At 32.2% G+C, this 27,900-nt stretch overlaps 1 long non-coding RNA gene across 1 annotated transcript; it reads left to right on the top strand.

The window, feature by feature from the left end:
• The first annotated feature begins 35 nt into the window (after positions 1–35).
• Positions 36–27,900, top strand: LOC143078132 (uncharacterized). Its single transcript, XR_012979069.1, has 4 exons — positions 36–275; positions 4,586–4,636; positions 11,310–11,336; positions 27,810–27,900. It is a non-coding gene; the product is annotated as an uncharacterized LOC143078132 (long non-coding RNA).

Here is a 27,900-nt window from a genome sequence, read left to right as displayed (position 1 = left end):
TCTAGTATTTTTTGATTGGTCAATATGATCTCGTCACTGTTACAGGGATAAGATGGAAGATGACAACATATTTAGATCGTCGAGTGTTCTTCGCAAAAAAAATGTCAAATGACCAAGTTTAACCCTTCCAGACAAACACTGCACGCTATTTTGCATTCGTGTTCACTTTTCAGTTAATACATTACGCATACATCCGTTTGGAGTTTTTAAACAACTGATACATAATTTGTAACATTTTAAACGCGGAAATTGGAAAACGAGGAAGTTCGCAAAATGTATGTATATTTTTAGTTATTTCTCGGTAACTGCTCAACAATGATTCAATTATTAATCTGATTGATAAGCTTTGAACAAAAAGCTAACTAATGAAATGGTAAATGTTATGCAATATGTATGTGCAATAACATAAATTGTATGGTATGAATAGCGGAACTGAACATTATAGACACTTAGAATTAATTCACTTAAAGGGTTCAACATACATTATTTGATGTGTTAAACTTACATAAATATGTGTGATAAAATGATATGTAAGTAATTATGATTCATTGATCATGTTGATGTTGAAATACAAATAATCGTGGCCGGAAGCCCTATTCAATGATTAAATCTATTTACAAGTACCCAGTCACATCCACTTTGTGTTTTTGTAAGATGTATTTTTATTTGTATCCTTCTGAGGAGCGAACTCTTTTTCAAATGATTTATACAGTTTGTTCTTATGTCGAACTGTTATATCACTGTCTCGGATTCGGGGGGAGGGTGGGGATCCCGTGAGCATGTTTAACTCTGCCACATTCTGTATGTATGTATCTGTCCTAATTCAGGAGCATGTAGTACAATGGTTGTTGTTTGTTGATGTGTTACATATTTGTTTTTTTTCATTTTTTTGTACCTAAATAAGGCCGTTTGGTTTCTCCTTTGAATAGTTTTACATTTGTCATTTCGGGGACTTTTATAGCCGACTAAGTGGGCTGTGCTCATTGTTAAAGGCCGTACGTTGACCAATAATAGTAAATGTTTGTGTCATTCGGTCTCTTGTGGAGAGTTGTTTCATTGGAAATCATACCACATCTTCTTTTTATATAGATTATGCCGTGAGTTTTCTCATGTGAATCGTTTCATATTTTCATGTCAGTTTCTTTTGTAACCGACGATATGATATAGGGTTTTCTCATTGTCGAAGGCCGTAATTTGCCATTTATTTCTTACATCCTATTACATTGATAGATAGTTGTTTCATTTGCAATCTTATCTCATCATTTTATTTCCATGTTTCAACGTAATTTTCCGTTGAATATTGGCAAAACATAACCTTCTGAATATTGTTTGTTTTTTATAACACTTTCGCTAAGATTTTTTATTCTTATATTAGTGTTATTTAAAGTAAGTTCTGGTTTGAAAGTAGATGTTGTTGAAAGACATTTCCAATATTGCTATTAACTTTGATTCGACTTAACGGAGTACACACAATTCATCTTTTTGAATAGAAGTTCAGTAAATATTGATTCATATCTAAAATTGAGAAAGGAAATGGGGAATGTGTCAAAGCGACAACAACCCGACCATGGAGCAGACAGCAGCCGAATGCCAACCACGAGTCTTCAATGTAGCGAGAAACTCCTACACCCGTAGGTGTCCTTCAACTGACCCCTTAAATATGTATACTAGTACAGTGATAATGGACGTCATACAAAACTCCGAATTATACACAAGAAAATTAAAAATCCTACAAGACTAACAAAGGCCAGAGGCTCCTGACTTGGAACAGACGCAACATCGCGGCTGGGTTAAACATGTTTATGAGATCTCAACCCTCCCCTATACCTCTAGCCAATGAAGAAAAGTAAACGCATGACAATACGCACATTGAAATTCAGTTCAAGATAAGTCCGAGTCCGATGTCAGAAGATGTAACAAAAGAAAATAAATAAAATGACAATAATACATAAATAACAACAGACTACTGGCAGTTAACTGACATACCAGTTCCAGACCTCAATTAAACTGATTGAAAGATTATGTCTTCATCATATGTATATTAGGCACAATCCCTCCCGTTAGGGGTTTGGTATCATAATATCATAAAATATATGAGAAGAACATAATCCATGTCATGCCAACAACTGTTTTTAAATAAATGATTTTAGTTCCGATGCAAAGATCCCTATAAGTGAATCAATATTAAAGCCAAAATATGCAATATGTAATGACCTGACATCAGTATCATAATTATATCCCTTCTTAATAAGTCTGTTAAATGGTTTTGTAAGCTCTGTTAGTTTCTAAATTTAGATTGTATTGGATCTCTTAAATTAAAGTTCATTGTAAGTGCACTACCACGACTAGTATGCATATGAATGCTTTTTTTTTTACATTTGCTTATTTTGGAACATAACTATAGTACTAATGTTCTTACAGACTATCAAAGTAGCTGCATTAACTTACTAATGATTTAATCAATAATGCATTTTATATAATGTAACTTCTTAGACAGACATATATATCATGAGTCATTAGTAAGTAGGTATAGCAGGGAGTCCAGCGTTTCTTCTGATGTCGTATATTCATGTTTCCATTATACATGTAGATAATAAACTATTGATAATGATCCAAATTCAAAAATATTTCGCAAGTTAAGTATTTTTATGATTTTACTGTTTAGTACTAATAAGTGAATTTTGAAGTTATTGTTAACAGTCCACGTTAATTCTAAAGTATCATAATGTTTTTGTCAGCAAGCAACTTTGCAACATATCGCAATTGATTTGAAGGATTTATGGATAAATCGTAATTTAAGCAAATCCTTAAAATGGAATGTTCATGTCTTTAGAGACAGCATTCTGATGCTCTTTGATGTTCTCCATCTTATAATGACTGTAAGGACTTAGATTCTATCATGAGTAAAACTCTCATACATTATAACAGGTACATGTATGTCACATGGCTACTAGTTCAGTTCAGTGCCTTAGATTGTTTTTAAAGATGTTCACCAATATATTCTCGTCAAATTACTTAATCCAGTATATACAATTGACCACTTTCGAGTTATGTCCTTTCGACACCTTTATGACACCTTTAACAATAAATAAGCGAGTTTTGTTATAAGTCGACAAACATACAAACATAATGAGCTTTCCGCCGACATAAAAAATGTCGAGACTGATTAACGAGAGAGAGGGGACTGCCTGTATCCTTGCACTTTAAAATTCAGCAAACGTTTTCTTGATTGCAATTTTTTTCAGGATACACTAGAAATAAACTTTGTTCCATTGATCTTTAATCACATTTTCTTCATGACATCAGTGATTATTATCATTATAATAATCATATTTTCCCGTATAACTCGTGCAGTATTGCATCATATTTTTTTTAACCGTTCGCTTAATATTGGAAGGAAGTGACGATGCCACCAAAGGCACGAATGATGTTAAAAAACCTTTTGATGAAAATACGACGAACTTGGAAGCGGTCTATTGGAAAAAAATCATATCATTGCAAATTAATTACACCTGTGGATACCAATCAAAAAGGTCTCATTTCATTTTACGATTTTACCATTTCCCACTGTAAATATCATTAGAAATGTTCTCATTTCAATGTTCAATATAACCTGTATACACCTGTAGATATCATTGAGAAAGTATAATGTCTGATCTATACCTCCTGTAAACATCTGTATATTTTGTTAGACAACCTTTGTTGAGTTGGAATCATAGCTACCAGTACACACCTGGTTATACATGTTGAGGAGTCAGTAAACAATACCTACATGTATCCTTCCTAAATTAACTAAATTATGATACATTCATTTATAGAACTTAATGTAAGATAATTATAATTTACAAAATTGTTGCTGATCTGCATTGTCATGGTTTTTTTTATAAATTGATATCATGAAAATGGGAAGTCAATCTAGAAGGAGTAGTAAATCCTTTTTTATTTTACTTTAAAGAAAGAGAAGAATTGACCTTTCAAATTCCGAATATGTTATTAACAATTAAGAAAACAGGCAATGTGTTATCCATGTTAATTGTCATATCAATTGTATTGTGGCATCTTGGAAATTGGTTCTCTACAATTGTTGATGTGAAACCTTCATAGATTATGGTCAAGTTGTATCTGCATAGGTTTAAACCCTCAAAGATATAAGACATACCGACAAACAATATGAATATCGCCTTCATGTATAATATTATACATTTTAGTATATGTGTGTGCTCAATTAACCCGAAAGTTTGTGTTGCAAGTTATTAATAAAATAAATTGTAAGCTGTATCTTTTAAAACTAAAATCAAATTGAACATTCGATATATTTTAAATTCTGTTTGGTTTAGTTTTGCACACTTGTATCGATCACTTTGACAATAGATCATTATATAGTTATTGAATTCAAAGACCAATAAGAGATTTTGCCGCTATACATCCTTTATTAAAGAACGTGCATCTTAATTGGCAAATGCCTAGCTTTAATATATTGTTCATCATAAATAGCGTTAACTTCTATCTAGTTATATAAATTAAAATGTATGTTCAATGTAGGTATACTTGAGTATTGTCTGTCAGTTTTTTATTTATATTTTAGGATTTCTAATCAGAGCAGCTGTTATGTTTTCTTCCTTTGAACCAAGTCTTAGTAAGTATTGTTTATTGTCTTGAACTGCCGAAGAGATGCATTTCTTTGTAGTTCGCCTCGATTTAGATAAGAGCCAGTTATAATTCGCATAAAACATGACGCATTATTTTACACTTTGCATTTGCAATTTGCCAGGGAGCAATGATTGAAAAAGATTCAATTGATAATCGAAGAAGGCGTAACGTTAATGGACTTCATATAAACTTAATTTCAATTAAGTAAAAACTTAATTGCTAGGTCATCATTACTGTAAATAAGACCAAACAATACTGGACCTGCTGAAAACCTGGTTGTATCTGTTAAAAATATGGTATACCAATTACAAGAACTACTCTACGATATCTCTCCTTCAGCGCTGTTAACAAAACATTAAAATACGGAACTCCAACGGGCATAGTAGATCGTACTGTAAATACACTTTACATCATAATGAAACCTATCTGCCCAAATGTGTATGGCTGTAAATATAACATACAAGTTTAGTACCCTAACATACAAGAAAATCTTAAACCTGGTCATAATTGCTGTAAATAATGCATAAAAAATAACCTTATCCATCCTGAACTCCAATGTTGGCAATTTAACATGAAACTTCTGTACCCATCTAGCCTGTTCATAATTGTTGTATATAAAATAAACACATGCTTGACCCGTTTTACCTGGTCAGCAGTGCTGAAGTAAAAATGAAAAAAAAAAAAAAAACACACAACAAAACTTGAGCCCTTCATGTAGGTGAAATACCAATATAATCTTCGAAAACAAATATAACCTTTGTATTCTAGTTGTAAATCAAATATAAAACTTGCAGTGATTTACAAAATTCATAAAATAAAAAGAACTCATCGAGCATAGTCAACAATATGTTATATAAATCATTCAAATACTGGGCTTACTATAAATTGGTCTTCGGTGATATCAATAAAAATGAAAGATACTGGAACTCATCAAGCCTTATACTTCATTCCTTGGAAACAAATGAACAAAAACTAGTACCCATTTATATTTGTAGCTTGATCAGCAGTGTTAAAGACAAAACGTTCAAATGTTAGACTCCATATTGCGATTTTATCATCGATAAAGATAACACTTACAAATACTGGACCCAATCTAGCCTGGTCACTATTGTTGTAAATGATACACAAATATGCTAAACCCAAAATTGCAATGTCATCATTGATACAAGCAATACATATCTAGATCTATTAAGCCTGGTCAATGCTCCTTTGTATAAAATATAAAACACTGGATAGAATATATCCTGGTATACTGTTATAAACAATCAATTAAAATTCAAGAACTCTTCTAGCAATGCTGCAAAGGGAACAGATCAAACACTGAATCCAGTCTAGCCTTAGGTGTTGAAAAAAAAACTCAAACTCAATGTGCAATGTAGACTGGTCATCAGTGTTATCCATTAAACATTAAATCACTGGACTCAATAGTGATATGAATACAACATTGAATCACTGGACTCAATAGTGATATGAATACAACATTGAATCACTGAACACAAATGGTACTTAAAATAAAATGTAGAAATAATGGATGCATATAGCTGGTCATAATTAGTGAACATAAAAAGTTGAAGACAAGACAAAATCTAGCTTAGTCATTATTCCTGTAAATAAACCATTAAAATGTTGGTATAATCTAGTCTGGTCATTATTGCTTTATATAAAATATAAAAAAACGCTGGACCAAATCTAGCTTGGTCATAAGTGTGTTAAATTTTACTAAAAGACTTGGACGTGAGCAGTGCTGTACCGAAAACCAAAATTGCAATACAAGACCTTATCTTACTTGGTCATCATTACATTTAATACAAAAAGAAGAGATAGGACCCTTTATAGCGTGTCATCGAAACTACTAATATTGCCCGTATTGTTAGACACATATATAAACTGGTGATGCTGGTGTGTCTTGTTGAAGCTCTCTCATCAACTTGGATGTGTTTCAATAAAGAAATATATTCTCAAAATGAGAGACACGGTTAGTCAACATCATAATACCAATTGTCGGTATTGTTTATTTTCGAATTCAACAGAAATATTATTAATCTAAACATAAATGGTTTTAATTAACTCCTTTCATGAATGATAAGTGTATTTTTAGTTTTAGATTATATTATTGCCATCATTAGTCGTCGATGGTCTGTAGTCGTGCAGGTTTTCCTTGTATTCGTTAATTTAATAATCTCCCCTAAATGTCCAGTGCCATATTGAATATTAATGGGATATGTAACTTAAAACATGCAATATGGCCCATCCTACTCACAACATGTCAGGTTATGGTAAAAAAGGTTACAATATACGTGTTGTTTGTGGTTCTAAATACAATTTTTAGTCGGTCCTTATTAGATCGTGTGTCCTTAAAAAAACAATTTAAATTGTTTGTAGTGTAAGCAAACACTTAAATAAAAAGAGAGAACTCATCAAAACGACAACTTATTTAAATCCTCAGAAGACTCCTTATGCCACTGTTGGTGAACGTTTTGTCTCCGAGGGTATCACCAGCCCAGTAGTCTACACTTAGGTGTTGACATGAATATCAATAATGTGGTCATTTTTATAAATTTCCTGTTTACAAACCTTTGAATTTTTCGAAAAACTAAGGATTTTCTTATTCCAGGCATAGATGACCTTAGATGTATTTGGAACAACTTTTGGGAATTTTGGATCCTCAATGCTCTTCAACTTTGTACTTGTTTGGCTTATAAATATTTTGATATGAGCGTTACTGATGAGTCGTATGTATACGAAACGCGCGTCTGACGTACTAAATTATAATCCTGGTACCTTTGATAACTATTTACACCACTGGGTCGATGACACTACTGGTGGACGTTTCGTCCCCGAGGGTATCACCAATCCAGTAGTCAACACTTTGGTGTTGACATGGATATCAATAATGTGGTCATTTTTATAAATTTCCTGTTTACAAAACTTTGAATTTTTCGAAAAACTAAGGATTTTCTTATTCCAGGCATATATTAACTTAGACGTATTTGGCACAACCTTTTGGAATTTTGGATCCTCAATGCTCTTCAACTTTGTACTTGTTTGGCTTATACATATTTTGATATGAGCGTCACTAATGAATCTTATGTAAACGAAACGCGCGTCTGGGGTACTAAATTATAATCCTGGTACCTTTGATAACTATTAAAGAGTTATTGGTTTATATTGTATTATATTCTACCGATATTGTCCAATTCTTCCGTTGTTGTGCATTTGTGGCTGAAACTATAATTGTTTTAGTAGATACGAAACAGTGCGCAGAAAAATACAAAATCCAAAATCATAACATAAAATTATCTTAAATGACTTACTATCTGCTAGTCTACAATTTTACAAACGTGTACATTGTTGACGATAAACATGAATCCAGTTGAGCGACACAGTCTCATAAAAACATTCAATTAAGTTTATAACTGAGAACTTTTGAAATGAAAGCAAATATTTAAGTAACAACCAGATTTATCAAAATGTATCTTATTAGATATATGAATCAGGACAAATGTTCTCTAACATGTGTGTGTAGAAGTATAGTGTAAGTGGTATATATGTAAGAAATATGAAAGAATTCAAAATTACCTTCAAAAAGTAATCTTCCCTTTGAAAATTTTGAGTGGTGTGACGTTTCCTCTACAAATGCCTACAGGAGTAGTCAAGGGAATAAATGAATACGATATAGCATGTAAAAATGTGATTCAGTTAACAGGAATAGAATACAGTACTTGGACGATGTAAACTTCCTATTCTAATATGACGTGCTTCTTTTACTTTGTGAACAAACCCATGCTTTAAATCCAATACATGTGTATATTGACTTCTTCAGAATAATGAATTTTATTACATTATCATGCACTTAATATATTTCCTTAACTTCAAATTCTTAAATGGTGCACATGATGTTACTAACTCATTTATTATGACTGTAATATGTTGCATTGCGGAATTGACATATTTGACCTAGATAAGACAACCGTTCATGCTGGCTTTAAGACTCCTCCCTCTGAAAAATCATAGTGCCAGCCGTTTGCTTCTTTACAAACAAAAAGGGATGTTCATGGAAGAGCCTATACAAACACAATTACACTTATACTTATCGCACATAGAAATAACCTTAATTGTCCTATTCAGAATCGAAATAATTGATGCAAGCTATACTTTATTATAGTTTTAACATGGGTAGGCATTATTTTCGTGTTATTTTACCTTCACTATCGATCGGGTAAAAAATAACGAATATAATGCCTACCCATGTTAAAACTACAATAAAGTATAGCTTGCATCAATTATTTCTTAACTAACACCATACACCATTACGGAGCACCTGAAATCACCCCTAGTTTTTGGTGGGGTTCGTGTTGTTTATTCTTTAGTTTTCTATGTTGTGTCGTGTGTACTATTGTTTTTCTGTTTGTCTTTTTTTATTTTTAGCCATGGCGTTGTCAGTTTGTTTTAGATTTATGAGTTTGACTGTCCCTTTGGTATCTTTCGTCCCTCTTTTACACCATGCACCTACCATACAAAATTACACTATACAATCTGTGCCATTACACGATACACTATCCAATGTGTGCCATTACACGATACACGTTACACCCTTGCACCATACACTTTACACATTCTATCTACCCCTTCCAAAATTACCCATAAGGCAATTTAATTTCAAAGAAAGTGTTCGACAACAAATTTTTTTTTTTAAACGAATTTTGAACACAATATTATAAATAAATGCAGTAAATCAAAAACCAGTTTTTATCAATATTTTGAATAGTTTTAAACTTTGATAACCACACTTTATCGGTGCATGAATTTCTTGCTGCATTGAAGACCAATTGATGGTATTCTGCTGGTCTTTTAAAGCTGAGAATGGGGTTTGGTATTTGCTCATTGTTGTCAATTTTTGTGTCATTTTGTGAAGAGTTGTTTCATTGGCAATCATACTGCATCTTCTTGTTTATATATCTACCCAGAAAATTAAAGAAAGTGCCTGAAGAACATGTAAACAAATTGATTCGGGTTTAGAATGCATTGATATTTAAAATTATCAACACACAAAGTAACATAATTATCTTAAAAAATGCACTTGCACAACTATAAAGTAAGTTCCATACTGGCAAACAGTAAACATTCACAATGCAACTCGAGTGTAACTACCTTTGAATGCCGGCTCGTATTGACCTCAAGCTTTGGACAGCATACTTTCTCCATTCTTGTTTCTCAGTGATTGATAGAACTTTTCAAGCAGTTGATCAAGAGCATTGTCGGGTAGCAGGTCAATGGCCACAATCGTCTGATAGTTCGCCGCTGCCATGCAATAGTCATGAAAAGTCTTGACTGCAAATTTGGTGGCTGCTTTGGTGCTCTCGGCATTCTTGTTGCTGAGGAGTTCTCTATCAGCTTCAGAAAGTATTGCAAAACGTTCATTATAGTTGTCTGCAGTAGCAGACGATTCTTCCATTTTTCCAACTGTGAACTGTAAACAAGTCTGAATCGCGATTGCGTTTTATAACGTTGCGGCACTCAAATAGACAAACCACGCCCCATCGGTCATTATCATGTAAAAGTGGTTGTTAATAACTTGTTTTCCGGTTTGTTTTGTTGTGTTAATGACCGCTGGGATTAACTGAAGAATAGAGAATGTCAGGTGGCCTCTTTTTATCAAATAAGAGAAGCTTATTTTTAACCGATATGAAATAAAACTTTTAAACATGCTTAATTAAGTAGTTTATCACTTATATAAGTCGCGTGAAAATAAACAAAAGGTTGTGTTTAAACGGAATTATCCCCGATGACTTTAACAATATACACGATAAAAATATGTTTGCCAGGATCAGAACCGCTGCTTATGTGATGGTTAGAATATTTGCTTGCTATTGGTGGAAATATTAGTCCCTAATTTGCATATGTTTTTTTTTGCCTCTAAAAATCCTGACTGGTATTTGGTCTTTACCTAAGAAATCCTTTGTAAACCAGATAAAATAGTGCTATCAATGTTGAGTAAAAGCAATGTTTAAACACGTTGATGCACCAATTTATTGCAATCATAAATTAATATCCCTTTTTTACAGGACAAGGAAGCTTTGCATAATGTAATTACAACACAACTTTGTTCAATCAATTGTTACCTTTCCTCTTTTTTTGGTTGTGTACTTTTAATTAAGTTTGAGTTAATTCAAAATGCATAAACATATCTCTACAAATCTCTAAATACCTGTTCAGTTATGTTGAAAACGTCATTTATTGTATCTGCTTTATACTACTGGATATGTCAATGTTAAAACAAACTTTTAAACATGCTTAATCAAGTAGTATATCAATTATTTAAGTGGTGCATCAGTGAAAGAAACAGAAAGGTTATGTTTCAACAAAATGATCACTGATGACTTTAACAATATATACGACAAAACAAATGTTTGCAATGAGCAGATCCTCTGTTTCTGTAAAGGTACAAGTATTAATCTTGTTATTTGTGGAATCATTAGTTCCTTATGTGCACATTGATCATTTGGCTCTAAAAATCATGACTGATACTTTGTCTTTTCCTCAGAAAACCTTTGAAAACCATATAAAACAGTCATATCAATTTTGAGTTAAAGCAGTGTTTCTAAACATGTTTAAAAAGAAAGTAATTTTTTTTTTAAAATAATGTTCCTTTTTTACAGGTCATGGATAAGGAAAAATTGAATGAGGTAAGTTCCACACAACTGTATTCAATCAGTCTTTTTTTCAATCATGTTTTACCATTGTTGACCAACCCCTACAGTATAAGTTAAATATTTATTTTGATTTGTACTCAGAATGCATATACCTATCTTTGCAAAATTTCAATATGTGTCTTAAATAACAGTTCTGCATATATTCTATATGTCAATTACACGGCTACCCAACAAAACAAACAACCATACACAAGTCAATATATAGACTACTATAAACGATTGGTTTCTATTCAATCGACAATGGGAAAACTAACAAAGTAACCATGTATAGGTCTACATACAGTCCTCAATAAAATTACAGTGTTTAGATATATCAATGAGAACGTAGACCTTGCCCTCAAAATATCGATTTAAAACAGGTTATTGAAAATAAGACAGCTTACCATAAATACAAGGAACTATTTAAAGTTCTGAAAGTAAAATATGCTAGGCTGTAAATCGTTATGGATGTATCTTAATACGTGTGAATAGGGTTATTAACGATCATAGATTAAGTACAAGCTCAACATAAGAAAAAATATATATATAAAAACATTGACAAACAGTTGAGAATGGTAAGAGTGGAGTATCAAAACCAAGGGGCAATCAAATAGTATACGGAAGAACGAGAAAATAAAATAAGGGGCTATAAAAAAGCATAATGAAGGAGAATGGCAAAAACACACAAAGAAAGATGAATGAAAGTAAGGAGATAATACAAACACACAAAACAAGGAATGTAAATATCGAAATTGGTAGTAAAATATTAAGATGAGCAACCAAGGAGGCAGTAGGAAAGATAATAAGGAAGGCAATCAAATCATAAGAAGGGAGGAGACATGGAACCAAGTAGACAATTCAAACCATCAGGTGGCAAAAAGAAAGGAAATGAGGGCCGACTATTGTATGAAAAGGAGAGAGGAAAAAAACAAGAGTAAACATTCAACATTGCACTACTCGTTGGAGTAGATTATTACTGATTTTTAGTACAAGATGACATAATTCGAGGTGACGGACCAACAGCGGTTAAATCCAAAATAGGTTATGTTCTATCAGGACCACTAAACACAGAGACTAACACTAAACATTGGAACTCTACGACGATAAATGTTTTAATGGCGCACAAACCCGAAGAGTGCGATTTACAGAAATTTTGGGAGATTGAGCCGAGCGGATTAGAGACTGATTCTAATTGAAATACAATACCACGTACAAAACATAATACTGAAAACCAAAACTCTGGCATAACGTTTAAGGAAAATAAATATGTCGCCAAAATTCCATGGAAACCAGATCACCTAGAGGTACCTACAAATGAATATGTAGCAAAAAAGAGGACCATAATGTTATAGCTATGTAAGCTAAATATCCGGATATATTACATTTATACGATAAGATAATCAATGAACAGGAGATGGAAGACTTCATAGAAAAAGGTACCCTCTACAGAAATTGATCTAAACAATGTACGAATCTATTACATACCTCACCATCCCGTATAAGGAATTAAAAACGACCTCATTTATAATTATATAATTATGTTGCCGTGAAAATACCGATTTACCCAGCCTTAATAAATGTCTATCGTCAGAACCACCTGTTTTAAATAAATTAACATACATTCTCACAAAATTAAGATTAGAAAAATATTGAATCACAACAGACATAGAAAAGGCATTTTTACAAGTGGGACTTAACAACGAAGACAGATACTAAACATGATCCTGTTGGTTATCTGATTCAACTGACCCAACAAGTGACTTGACAATCTACATAATCTACAGGTTGGAAGTTGTACTTTTTGGAGAGACGTGTTCGCCGTTCATTTGAAACGCGACCTTGATTAACCATAAATCGATGAATCTTGGCGAAGTACCTAATATTCTACAAGATGATTTATATGTTGATAATGTATTTACAAACATGGACTCCCAAGGACCAGCAGTTGAAAAAAACAATGAATTCAAAGAATTACTTAAAAAGGAAGGCTTCAACAGCGACAAAATCAGAGATTTTGGTCAAATCGAAAAAAAATATAGCAGATACAGACATTGAGATGAAAATATTAGGTATGCGCTGGAATGCAGACTCAAATACACTCAGCTTTGCAGAAATAAATCAAGTAAAGATGGACACATAATTGTCGAAACGTTAATGTTTGCCACAGTTTTCCGCTTTTTATGATCCGTTATGACTATTCGGACCAATCACCATTTGAGCAAAAACATTCATTCAAGAACTTAGAAAAAAAGGATATGCATGGTACGAGACATTACCGAAAGAACTGAAAATCGCATGGAACTATGTGAATAATGACATCTTACAGAAAACTACGAAACTAAAAATACAGAGATACTATTTTGAAATCCATGATGAGGAAACCAGCAACTCTACTCTACATATTATCGTAATGTATGTCAGAAAAAAATTAAGCTTCCGTTTACTCGAGTAAAGGGGCAGTGTCAACGCTTGTTATCGCAAAGAACCGTGTTGCACTGTTGAAATTAATAACTTTCCCGAAATTAGAATTAATGGCTGCAGTGATCGGATCACGACTTTCAAAATACTAAATTACTACTTAATTGGCTTACCTCATCGTAAAAGTTTAACAAGTTTGTAAAAGATCGTGTTATTGAAATTTAAGATAAAACTGAAACTCATTAATGAAAATATGTACCTACAGAAATGTACCAAGCTGTCTTTCAACATGCGGAATAACCGCATTGCGATTTGACAATTCGACATAATGAATTGATTAACCCAAGAAGTTAACGAGCGAGCGTAAATGACATATTGAGATAAGCACTTAGCTATCCAATATGACAGGAATAGAGACACACATAACTTAAGATAAAAACTTAAATGATTCACAGCGAATGTTACAGATCATAGATATGTCAAGAAAAAACAACCATATCGACATATTCAGAAGATCACAGGAAGCGCAAGACAAGTTTTAACAAAAGTTGAAATTTCATTAGCTATGAATTTATTGATCAAAGATACACAACAAGACATGTTCGTGAAAGAGCTAGAACAAGTTTCACTGATTCCAAAAATTAAATAATATCCGCTTGTTCAACAGTTTTTATCTGAATGAAAATAGAATCATACGATGTAAAGGCAGAATCCAATTTCATCTCTAGAAGAAAACTCGAAGTTTTCCATTTCATAACCCAAGAACCACAAATTTACAGATGTTGTTATTGTGGACGCACATCAAGGAAGTCTACATGCAGGAGTCGACCAGACAATAATACAGATAAGATAATCATACTTGATACCGGCAATTCGACAATGTGTGAACAGTTTCTTCAAAACAATAATTGATAAAGCGTACAACTGACCGGAACCGCCGTCACTACCAAAGGATGAGTAAAAGAAACAATACTATTTTGTACAAATGGTATATATTTTGCTGGACTTCACATCAATGATACATCTACACAACCACAGAAGGTATACATATGTTTATTCATGTGTGCCGCAATACGAGTAATACATTTGGAACCTGTACATGCATTTTCACTGCACACTATTATCTTAGCATTTAGACGTTTAATCAGTCGAAAAGGAACAGCACATACTATTTTTTACGATTACGCACATACTTTCGTAGCCACATAAAATGAACTACAACGACAGACGAATTTGCACATCAACTCGAAATTCATTACGAAAGGAACGCCATGCTTTGTTGGATGGTGGGAACCTCTAATTTGCTTAACGAAAATGACACTAAAGAAAGTTTTGGTTATAGCACACATTAGCGAACAATCTTTGAGACTATACCTACGGAGATTGAAACGATAATAAACAATCGTCCACTTGCATATATATCTTCAGACATTAGAGATCCCGTACCATTGACGTCATCTCATTTATTTTTACATGTAATGATTATTTCGATGACAAAGATGCACAACAACATGCACAACGCGAATATTCAAGATATTGACAGCAATCAAACTATTTGAGAGACTTTATTGGACCAGTTTGTAAAACGTTGGTCTAACGAATATCGTATCGGATAACGTGAATATCATTAAGCCTCCGAAAAACATAATGGAAAAGTTAACATAGGTGATGTCGTGCTAATAGAAAATGAATCACCACGACTTTTTTTGGAGCATGGGAACAACGTAATGAACAATAGAAGACGTCATCAAAGGAGGAGATGAACATATTAGTGCAGCAAAAATACGGACTTTTATAAGATCAGTTACCACACGACGTTTTGTGAATTGATTTTAATTAGAAAAAAAGTAACTGTTAAATTATTTTTGTGGCGGACAGATAACGTTATGTGAAATTTTACATAACAAATTGTAATGTGATCTATTTATAGAACTTTAATAGTTTTGGTAATTTATCATTTTGACATAAATTAATTTCTTTTGCATTTTGAGACCCCGAGAATGTCGTGAATATGACTTTAGAACGTTATGTTATGTAATTGTTTCCCATACTTTCGCGCACATTGTTGTAATGTAACGTAAAGCTATTATTACGTATATTAACATCTTATAACCATAAGTTATATCAACTACCAAGCAGTTATTTTCTTACAATAAAGGCCACAGTAATATACCAATGTTCGAAATTCATAAATCGATTGAAAAAAAAAAAAAATCCGGGTAACAAACTAAAACTGAGGGAAACACATCAAATATAAGAGGAGAACTACAGCACAACAGAAATACAACATTTAGATGTTACACACAGAAACGAACTATAATCTAACAACTGCCGCTTTCCTAAGTAAATAACCCTCAAGATAAAAGACATTATATAGGAGAAGGAAAGAAACCAAAAATACAATGAAAAAACAAACGGAGTAGAAAGGATATAGAAACCAATTAATGGGGATAACTAATGGGTGTAACACAAAAATAAATGAAAGGAGAGGACAGGAAATTACGGGGACACTAGGAGACAAGAGGAAAAAACGATGGGAGAGAGAAAGAAACACAATCCGAAAAAAGTTGAAGAGTAAAATAGAATCAAAACCCAAGACGGTAATACAAACGTGGGAAGCAAGTATAATGAAACCAAAAGGCAATACGGACGGGGGAAGGGGAACCAAACAAAGGAAACAATACAGATGAAGGAGGGAGATTGGATGAAACCACGTCGAAAGATCAAAATAAGAAGGGAAGTGGGATGAAACCACCTTCGCAAATCCAAAAATTAAGAGGGGAAGGAGAGAAAACTTAGGGACAATACAATAATCATAAATTGAAGAAAACAATATCTAGGCCAAACGTAAATAAAGAATGCTAAACGACAGTTCACAAAAATCATTATGTAAATTTAAATGATTTACTCAATGAACAAAACGAACCAATCTTACAAATATTTGAGAGTATTCAGTGTGCGCAACCTAAAATCAGCAGTTATTGCTCCATACGCATGATACGTGACATCCTCATGTGCGAACAATCCAGTTACATTCAAGAACTTTGTAAGAATAGTCCCAAATAATCAAGAATTGCTACATGTTGTTGGTTCGGGGATTACGAAGAACAACACATGGTACAGATAGACAGATAAATAATAAATTTTAAAAAACAAAAAATCTAAATTCACTGCCATAAAGAAAAGATGAATTGCAAACTTAAGTGTGGAAAAGACGGACAAAAGATACAAACGGGACAGTCAAACTCTTAATCAAAAATAAACTGACAACGCCTTAGCTAAAATGAAAATGCAAACAGACAAACAATAGTACACATGACACAACATAGAAAACCGAAGAATAAATAACACGAACCCCACCAAAAAATTAGGGGTGATCTCAGGTGCTCCGGAAGGGTAAGCAGATCCTGCTCTACTTGTGGCACCCGTCGTGTTGCTTATGTGATAACAAATACGGTAAATAGTCTAATTCGGAAGGTCACATTCATGACAGGGAAGAGGATTGCAGTTACGACGTAAAGAACATATCCGATATCATTTGTGAAACGGTTATTCCATAACGGTCAACCAACTTGTGACGGCGTCCGTAAAATTTACGAAGGAATGATTTCAACTTCACCATTTGGAACTCTTGGTTTAATAGCTTCCTTGTGAGCAGCAACCCTCTACCAAGATAACCACGATAGGAAATGCAAGCACGGGAAAATCGTATCAATTGGGAGATACAGACCCCGTATGCAGGTGCTGCTTGAATGTTGCTACTTGGAAAGCTGAAATCATCTCTTTTGTCGTAAAGTTTTACTTTCAACCGACCCTCATTGTCAATTTCTAGATGTAAGTCAAGATATGAGGCCGACTTAACTGTATCTGTAGTATCCTTTATCTCTAGTTTGCTGGGATAGATGCGTTCCACATATTCACCATATTTTGCATTATTTATATAGCGGAAAGAAGAGTTAAAGGATATCGCTAACTTCTTATCTTTCTTCCTAAGAATTTCCTGCATGAGGTCATCCTCATAGTGATAAAGAAACAAGTCAGCAGGTGAAGGGACACAATTTGTTCCCATTGGAATGCCGACAGTCTGTTGAAAAACACATCCTCCGAAGGCATCTTGATTATATCAGTTTAAGAAAATTTTGTTTGAATCAGAGTTATCCTTTACAAAGTAGGATTTATCCCTCCTTAAGATAAGATACTTGTATCTACGATGGCCATTCTTTTTTATGAAGTAAAGCAATACCAACTCTTTCAAATTTTCTTTTAGTTTGGAATGTGTAATTCCTGTGTAAAGAGTAGAAAAGTCAAATGTGTTAATACTGTTACAAGATGGAAATGATAAACGGCTTTTAGAAAATGAGGCGGATCGGACTAGTTTGTTCTAGACATTTCTCATTCGTACTAACCCTTACTTAACCTTCATTTTACCGTAGAAAACCGCCGTTTGTCCGCAGTACATACGCCTCAACACGTGTCGTTGTGTACTAAACCGTGTCATTTCCGTATAAAATCGTGTCTAACCGTAAGAACCCGTATCACTCATGTGGCCAAATGACCCTTTTCCTTAATAATCCGTGGTAGTAACGTCAAAACCCGTAGTCAAACCGTTGAGTTTAGTTACTAGTATTGCTTTATAAGTGACATCCTTGTGAAACACATGTTGAAGAGGTGTATGGGTCTTATCCGCAATACAATACAAATAAACACAAGACCACACATGAAAGAGACATACACAAATAACCATCGAATAACAATGGACAGCTATATTCAGTATATTTTAGATGCAATAATGTTAAAATGTGGAATTCAAATAATTGTCATGATTTAGTATTAGTTAAGATATTCAGCACTAGCTTAAGAAATAATTCACTTGATAAATAGTTAATATAAATCTTCCCAATTTTAGATAAGTGTAAAGCAACTTATTACGTTATCCCCTTAGGCCTGAATTACAATAGAGAATTAAGGATTAGAGAAGTGTTATATATACAAAAACGAATTTCTTACTTTTTGAGTTAATTTAGGTTATGTCACAAAGACTGGATATTTGGGAAATAGATAAACTAGCATTATTATGGAAATTTTATAAATTAGCATTAATGCTATGTAAATTGAATAATGAAAAACAACATATATGATTTGACCATGTAGAAAGGGACACTTTGATTGTATGCTTGTATTTTGACACTTGTAGTTTACACTTGTGTTTTAGATTTTGATTTAGACAGTTGTATTGGATTTGATATTAAACTTGCTGTTTTAATGTGTCTTAGGAACTTATGTGATTATTGTGAATTGATAACTATACTGAATGCTGATTTAATAAACAAGTTTATAGAACTTGAATCTGTCTTACGTTGACATGTATTCAAATTAAAGCTATCAGCTAGTTCCCCCAACCTAGCAAGATGAGTAACCAGGTCAGGGACGAGCAAAGTACTGGCCTTGGTTATACGTGGCGGAGTGAATACAGCTTTCCGGTACTGGGGAGGGTAACTGTAGGATGCAAACCTGAATACCAAGACAAGAGTCAGCATATCTCCAGATAGGAAATGTTGGATTTTTCTGAGTATGCAGAGGTGAGTCAACCTTTCATTTATGATCTTATATGACACCAAATCTTTAAAAATTTACTTATTTCGTAGTTAAAGTTGTCAAGATCTTTTAATAAGATTTTCCCTGTAAAAGACCCAACATGTCTAATTCAGTTCATCTTGATCCCTCCTTAACTCTTATAGCCCCCCTTATGGAAAATATTATAATAGCCCCACTTTATGAAAATATTATACAGTTGTAATTAGATGATAATAGAATTAAAGTTAGATATAGATAAATTAATCATCAACAGTACTTGAGAATGTGAATGATAGTATAATATGTTTGGATAGACTTTCTTAAAGCTAATAAACATGATAAAACTCATGTTTCACATAGATTTTGATACCTTATAAATTAAAGAAATGTATTCAATGTACTTTTAAATAACAATTAATATAGAGAGTAATTAAAATGAACAGGCTTCGTACAGATGTTTGTATTCTGATAGATTAAGTTTAAAAATACAAAACGGATAAAGAGAATAGCCAAGGGTTTTGAAATAGATAAAAAGGGTATAATTTTTGTTACCTTAAATAAAAATGAGTCAATGCGAAGAGACAATGATTACTATTTTGTGTTCATGAAAAGTGGTTGTTATAAATTGAAGGTTACAGTATACCCATATCAGTAGTTATACTGAGTCTGTCAGTTACTTCCTGCTGGACAAATGTATTCATTGGTAGTTTTAACTAATAGATCCTTAAATAAGCAGGCTGACGGCACAACTACTGATGTATGTTTAAAAAACCAATATTAATTCAGATGATACAAAATGATCGTTAGTTAGTGTACAACTGGAAAGGCTGTGCACAATTTTTTAAAATTTAACTGGACAAAGGCACTAAGTATAGAAATATAAAAGGATGTTATAACTTAAGATAATCAAGCAGTATTATAGGCATACATAAATGCATTGTGATAATATTCTTTTGTATCGTTGAAAAATGTTATCTTTGTTCTGAATGACTGGTTAAAGTATACAATTTTCAGAAGTTATAGTGTCTGTTAATTTAATCCTGCTGGACAAATGTATTCATTACATTAGTAGTTCTTACTATTAGATAATTAAATATTGCAGGTAAACGGCACATCTTCTGATGTACTTTAAACCAATGTTACTTCAGATAATACAACATGTACTTTATCAATGATACAAATAGAACTATCAAGTGTTCCCTATACATACATTGTATATAGGCATCACTAATTTTGAGCTGTGATTTTTTTTTATTATGACTTACAGATTTTTAGCAAAAGAGAGTAACACATAATTAGAGAGTACCTAATTAGGAAGTACAAAATAAACTGGCGTATAGTTGATAAATGAATAAATTAAAAATAAGAAGATAAAAGTATAGAAAATAAGCCAAAATATAAGAAAGGAAAGAGAATTAGAAATTCTTACATGTTGTATGTAATTTATATTAATATTAATAGATAGGTACTATTGGCCTGAAATTGTGATATTCTAAAGAATTAATATTTGAGAGATAAATAAAAATTCCCAAAATTAAAATGAAATTAAGATAATAAGGTATAACGTTTTATTTTTTGGTGTCATGTAGGATTATGATATTGGTTGCACTTACATTCATGAAGTAACCTACCAATGGTGAACACACAGATAAAGAAGTGGTGGCCCCACAAAAGTGACCTACCAATGGTGGACACACAGATAAAGAAATTGTGGACCCACATAATGAAGAAATGGTGGACCAAAGATAAAGAAATGGTGGAACCATAAAAGTGACCAAATTGTGCATTTAATGCTAATGAAAGACAAACAATGATGGGCAAATAATATTTATCTAGTGAAAATTTATCAAATATTATAGGAACTAATTAGCACAGATTTATGAATAGTGATGAAGATGACGAGACAATGAGATGTTAAAGTTAAAACTTAAACCAAAAATATATAAACGTTAATCCGTAAAAACTAATTAGTATGTGTTCCCAAATATGGCGTTTGCAAGGAATATGTCGATTGTGCTCAAGAACAAATATATTGCCTATATATATGTATTAAATATAAATTAATACAAAAACAGTTATTATTGCATGGCAATATAATATTTCCCACAGAAAGAAACCAAAAGTTAGCGTGCAATAAATTCTAGTATTGCACTAGTGCAATAAATCTTCAAAATTCATGACGTCATCAACAACGACACGATCTTAGTTTAAACCAATTTTTACTTTCAAATATTATATTGCTATACAATAAAAGGGTTATTGCATGAATATTGGTGAATATTGTCCCTCGTAGAACATATATTGCACTCGCAAGCTCGTACAATATAAAATTCTACTCGGGACAATATTCCCCAATATTCATGCATTAACCCTATATCATTGCTTATTGATATGTTTTGCTTATGATATATTATTGATATTGTTTTGTGTTTCAGTTATATTAATTAGATAATTGTTTGATATATTACAGACTTATGTGTAAGGAATAAAACAAATTTTAATTTTATGAATAATATTTATGAGATAATTACTTATATTTTCAACTTGTAGCTGATGACCAAAATGGATAAAACATTGATGATCTTATATTTCAGCTATATATTGTTATTTTAATGCACCGTTGTGCACCTAGAAATACTTCGTGAAGTATGCCAATGAGCTCATTGTCATTGTTTATGTGAGAGTTGGACTTGTCAATATTAGTGAATTTCAGAGAACTACCCCGATATGGACAATCTAAACTTGACCATTCTCCAAACCAAGAACATGTACATGTATATATATTTAGTAATGTTTTAATTACAGGAATCAGCGAATTGATTAATGTTTTCACAATACATGTTTTGTATATATTGTAATATCTTGTTGACAGGAATCTGTGATTCAATTGTTTCACAATACAAATGCAATATACTGCAATATTTTGTTGACAGGAAATAATAATTTTTTATGATGCATTTTGTATTTTAATCGAAGATTGCAGGAGCAATCTTGGCGACCAAGGGAAGGGTAAAACCAGTATATTTTAGATGCTATAATGTTAAAATTTAGAAGTCAAATAATTGTCATAATTTAGTATTAGTTAAGATATTTAGCACTAGCTTAGAAAATAATTTACTGGATGAATAATTAATTTAAATCTTCCCAATTTTAGATAAGTGTAAAGCAAATTATTATGTAATCGCCTGAGGCCTAAATGACAATAGAGAATTAAGGATAAGAGAAGTGTTATAATATATATATAAAAAAAAAGAATTTCTTACTTTTTAAGTTATTCAGGTTATGTAACAAAGTCTGGATATTTGAGAAATAGATAAACTAGAATTATTATTATGTAAATTAGATAAATAAGTATTAATGCTATGTAAATTGAATAATGAAAAACATCATATATAAGTTGACCATGTATAAATGGACAATTGGATCGATGCTTGTGTTTTGACACTTGTAGTTTACACTTGTGTTTTAGACTTTGATTTAGACAGTTGTATTGGATTTGATATTAGACATGCTGTTTTAATGTGACTCAGGAACTTATGTGATTATTGTGAATTAATAAACTATACTGAAAGCTGATTTAATAAAAAAACCCATTATATATTGAACTTTGAATCTGTGTTACGTTGACATGTATTCATATAAAAGCTACCAGCTAGTTCCCCCAACCTAGCAAGATGAGAAACCAGGTCAGGAACGAGCATAGTACTGGCCTTGGTTATACAACACCCACGAATTAACGACAGTACACCAGGACACCACATACGAATCATAAACTTTGCATCACACAAATGTTACTAACATTCTCTGACAATAGACACATGTCTAAACATTATGCCAACCTTTATATTGTCATCAGTCCTTATGTAGAAGGGAAAATTTAAAATTTAGATTACCAAGCTTACATATCTGTAAATCAAATTATCGGTAATTTGTACATTTTTCCTTTGATGTGTACTCGCTGATAATGTCAGTCTCAGTGGACTGGCCGTGATATAAAAATTATTGGGTTAGTACGCAAATGACATGCGCGAATGCAACGCGTAAGGATCTACTTTCCCCTTTCATTCACAAAACTGCGCGTGATTTTTATCGCAGAAACGCAAGAGATTTAAGGCGAATGAAACACTTGACATTGATTATAACTTTCACAAAGTTAGTTTAGCCTTTTTTGTTGTGAAAATGTGAACAGAAAATGCATGAAAAAGCCGACAGACTTCCAATTCGAGTTTTTATTCATACAATACCAATACATAGCCTGGTGTCGTTCCCAGTAGTTTACTTTTCTGTTTCTTGCGAAGTATTTGTTTTACCTGTTCAGTCACTATAAAGTGTTACAATTCATATTTAAACGCAACACATAAATAGTGACCAAAAAGGTACCGCTATCGCACGAGAGAAGCTAGAAAAAAATGAAATTTACTCATTTTCGACATTTTTGTCTAATGTGGGACCATCATATACAATTTAAAAAGATGTGGTTTCATTGTCAATTTAAAGACAGATATTCATAGAACAAAGAACAAAAAAGTGAACTTATTCATATGCGGATCTGGGATAAATTTTAAAAAAGGGGGTAACCGGGGCACCATCTATTAAAATGTTTGAAATAATTATGAAGTAGACAAGACATGAGCTTATTCAGATAATTTACAAACTACAGTCAGCCTTTCAGTAAAATATAAAAAGTCCTTTATTCTGTTTATCGGTAATTAAAAAAAAATATAAATTACTACAATAATAGAGAAAATAACAAACTCCTGTGATTTAAATTCGGGACCTCGTGATTTCGTTTTTAAACCCGGGATTTCGGGATCAGGACCCTCCTATCCCCCCTCTATGTTGATGCTTTGTGAAAAATAAAGAAATCTGACTTACCGGTATGCTACCATTATATTTGCCATTGTTAGAGTCATGTCCAAAGCAGAATATTAATGAAACACATGCAATAATTCCTTTTCAATACTTTGTGCAAGAGAACGCCATGTTTACTGCACTGTGACAAAATTTCAAATGACGTAATGCAGCCTGTGACGTCAAATGTGATTCGCCGTGATTCAACGCGAAAAAGAAGTTCGTTTGTTATTTTCTCTATAATGGTAGTAATTTTTATTTTTTTTTGAATTACCGATAAACAGAATAAAGGACTTTTTGTTTTTGATACTGACTTTATCACAGAAAATATCAGGCTCGCCCTTCGGGCTCACCTGATATTTTATTGTGATAAAGTCAGTATCAAAAACAAAAAGTCTTTTATTCTATATATACATAACAAATAAGCTTTACAAATAATTGTATACATACACCATGTACATATCGGACAATATCTTCGGTATCTTACTGTTCATTTCTTTTGTATGTTTTTCGTTGTCAATAATAGAAAACATGGTTTACTAAATATTTTTGTTACATGTATTCTCTTATATTAACAAATTAAAGACATATCATTGATTAATCCAATAACCTTCGATGTGATTCAAAGATCTGCTTATTCTGTATTTTCATATTTTGAATATGGGAACCAATTATCCGTCTTTAGAATGAAAAACCAGTATCAATAAGTTAAAGATTATATCGCGTTATATCAAATTCGAACGTGTTTTTCGCCTAGATATTCAAAACAAAGAGCAAAGGGTGGTCGGCTTTGAATGAGAAAATATGTGCTGATGCAATGACGCATGTGTTTCTTGTGACTGTTTCCTTGTGAAATAACACATACGTGTACAGTACGACTCAGTGTACCTACATAAAACAGTGTTTGTGTTTTCATCAAATTGACATTATGTTCTTTTTGAACATATCAAATGTTCGCCATATGACATTAAGCCTTAGATACTCTGATTTCTTGCAAGTGAGCCCTTGCAGCTGAATAATGAAAAAAAAAATGAATATAAATACAAGTTATTAAATAAATAAAAATTAAAAACTTACAAAATGTTTATAATGAAATAAGTCAAATACTCGTTAGTAGATCTTAAAAGTAAAATAGATAAGAGAGAGGCACATGATACCAAAGGTAATTCAAACTGTTAATGTATTTAATTCAACTGCAGTAAGTTAACTATATGTATTATTGTAAATATTGTGAATATAATTGTCCCATCTGTTCGTGCATTGATAAAGTTTAAATGACCAAAATGGTATTTATATATATCATGCAAAAATACAATTAACTTTCCCAGGACTTCATTTAATTCTTTAACCATATTGCAACATTTCGTACAAGTCAACTATTCTACTGTTTTTTTGTTTATAGTGTAGTAATATCTGTAAATAAGTGAGAGTGCATATACAACTGTTATAAATATAAAGCGAAATAGATAATTAAGTACGGCATTCTTATTTTGCAAAAACACATAGAACTAAAAAACCTACACATCCACCCTTTTCACTTTGGTGTTTGCAGGTTAACTGTTAATCCGTTAAAAGTTATTGTTCATTTCAATTCCGATTTTTTTTAAATTACTTTGACATCATTGTAACAGATTTCACGAAGCACATGAATGTACATGTACAAAACGTGTAAACAGTTGTCAGAAATAATATACTCTCAATTAAAAACATATATGAAAAATGTTCTAAAATTTCAAGTATATAAGCATTTTTTTTTTATTTTAAAATCCCCTTTAGTAAGAATGCGAAACAAAATAATCTGCTGTTAACTGTGTATTAGTTCCAATTAAGAATTAAATGCTTCTTTTTGTAAATTAATTGGGGTGTAAAAGCGTTCACCAAAGTACATTTTGTATGAAGCGCGGAAGCGCTTCATTCTAAAAATGTGCGCACGGTCAAAGCTTTTACAACCCTATAAAGTTACAAAAAGAAGCATTCAATACTTATAATTACATGTTTTAGCTATGATCATGAAAACACGAATTTTATATATTTTTTAATTTAATTCACCTGTGCACTTTAATGTTGGACCACGTGTTATCATGAATAAAAAGTTGTATTGAGCAATGCAACTGCTTACGGAATAACATGTGATGTGCAGTTAGCCAATCAGAATAAAGTATTATAATGAAACATACATCTAATGTAATTGTTATATATTGCAATCCGTTTTATATTATTGGATCATTGTGAACCCCATAAGCGCCAGCAATGAATATATAATGATGACGTTAACTTAGTTGTTGGACATAGTGGAAACTGCAAATAGGGAATATAATATTTTTGAAATAATGTATTATATGATGTAATAACAAACTACCGAAAACTATACAGGGGACAGTATACCGACGATTTCCGATTTTTGAGATGAAATGAATAAAGCAAAAGACACATTTGCATGTCTTCACAACTTCATGTCCAAGAATATAATTAATGTTCATTTACGGAAAAAATCTGTATACTATATTATAATGATAAAAAGCATAACTCTAGTTTCAGTATATTGTTTCATCATGACGTTCTACTTCGATATTCCTGGGAAGGTTATTGTGGGTCACATATAATGCCTTTAAAGGGATAACACAGTTTGACAAAATATGTAATTTAAACTTCACAGAATTATTGGATATACTAGAACACACCCGTATATCGCGGGTTCGTGACATAATTAAAGTATATAACTATGCGCAAGCCTTATTTTGTATTAGTTTTGTCATCTGATAAAGTCATGCTGATTATAAGATACACAGTTTTCTCTGCTTTGAAATCTTTCTGTTTGAACCCGTCGAACTGGAACTGATCAATTATTGATAATATTAATTATTTGGAAAACAAAAGGTCCTGGAATGGAGTATTTTTTTAATCAACAGCATTGTCCTATATTAGTTATAAATATTGAATTTTTTGATTCGCTGTTTTACGTCATGCCCGCTAACAAACTGAAAACTGTACCTATACGCCTTATTTTAGTCCAGATTTTTAATATTCGTATTGTTATCTTAGAAAGTCTAACTGATTAAAATACTACAATAGGTAACAATTTTAGTGTCAACCCTGTGATTATGACCCGTGTAATACTATATAGCATATTAATCCTCAATACACCGTTTGGTGGTGCACCTGTCAGATGCGGAACGTACAGATAAGGTAATCGGTGACAGGTGAATATACTATTGGTATCGGTATCGGACTCGACCCGGAACTTCTTAATTTTTGGCAATATTAATTACGTGAAAAACAAAAGAGCCTGGAGTGGTGTAATTTTTAATCTACACCTTTGTTCTATATTAGTTATATATAAAGTTGAATTTTTTGAATCGTCGTTTTTATGTGATGACGGCTGACAAATTGGACCTCTTAATTTTAGTATTATAGATAATACCTTAAAATGGGTAATAGAATGTGGTTCAAATTAGATTGTCTTCTTTAAACATGTGCACCAAGTGAAGTATTGGTAATGGCACTTTTTTTTTAAATTTTTTTAATGGGAAGTTCGAAAAATTCGTCTCTTGTTTGTATGAATTAAATTCAAAATAATATTCATACTATATCAAATATATTGATTAATTATTGTTTTACTTATAGAAACTGTGGCGGGCTGCCTTTATGGGTAATTTGGAAGAAGTAAAAAGATACATAGCTGAAGGAGCTGATAAAATATATAGAAAGAAAGACT

Source organism: Mytilus galloprovincialis, chromosome 6 (genome assembly GCF_965363235.1).
Source record: "Mytilus galloprovincialis chromosome 6, xbMytGall1.hap1.1, whole genome shotgun sequence".
Classification (NCBI taxonomy): Eukaryota; Metazoa; Mollusca; class Bivalvia; order Mytilida; family Mytilidae; genus Mytilus; species Mytilus galloprovincialis.
This window is presented reverse-complemented; position numbering and strand designations above follow the sequence as displayed.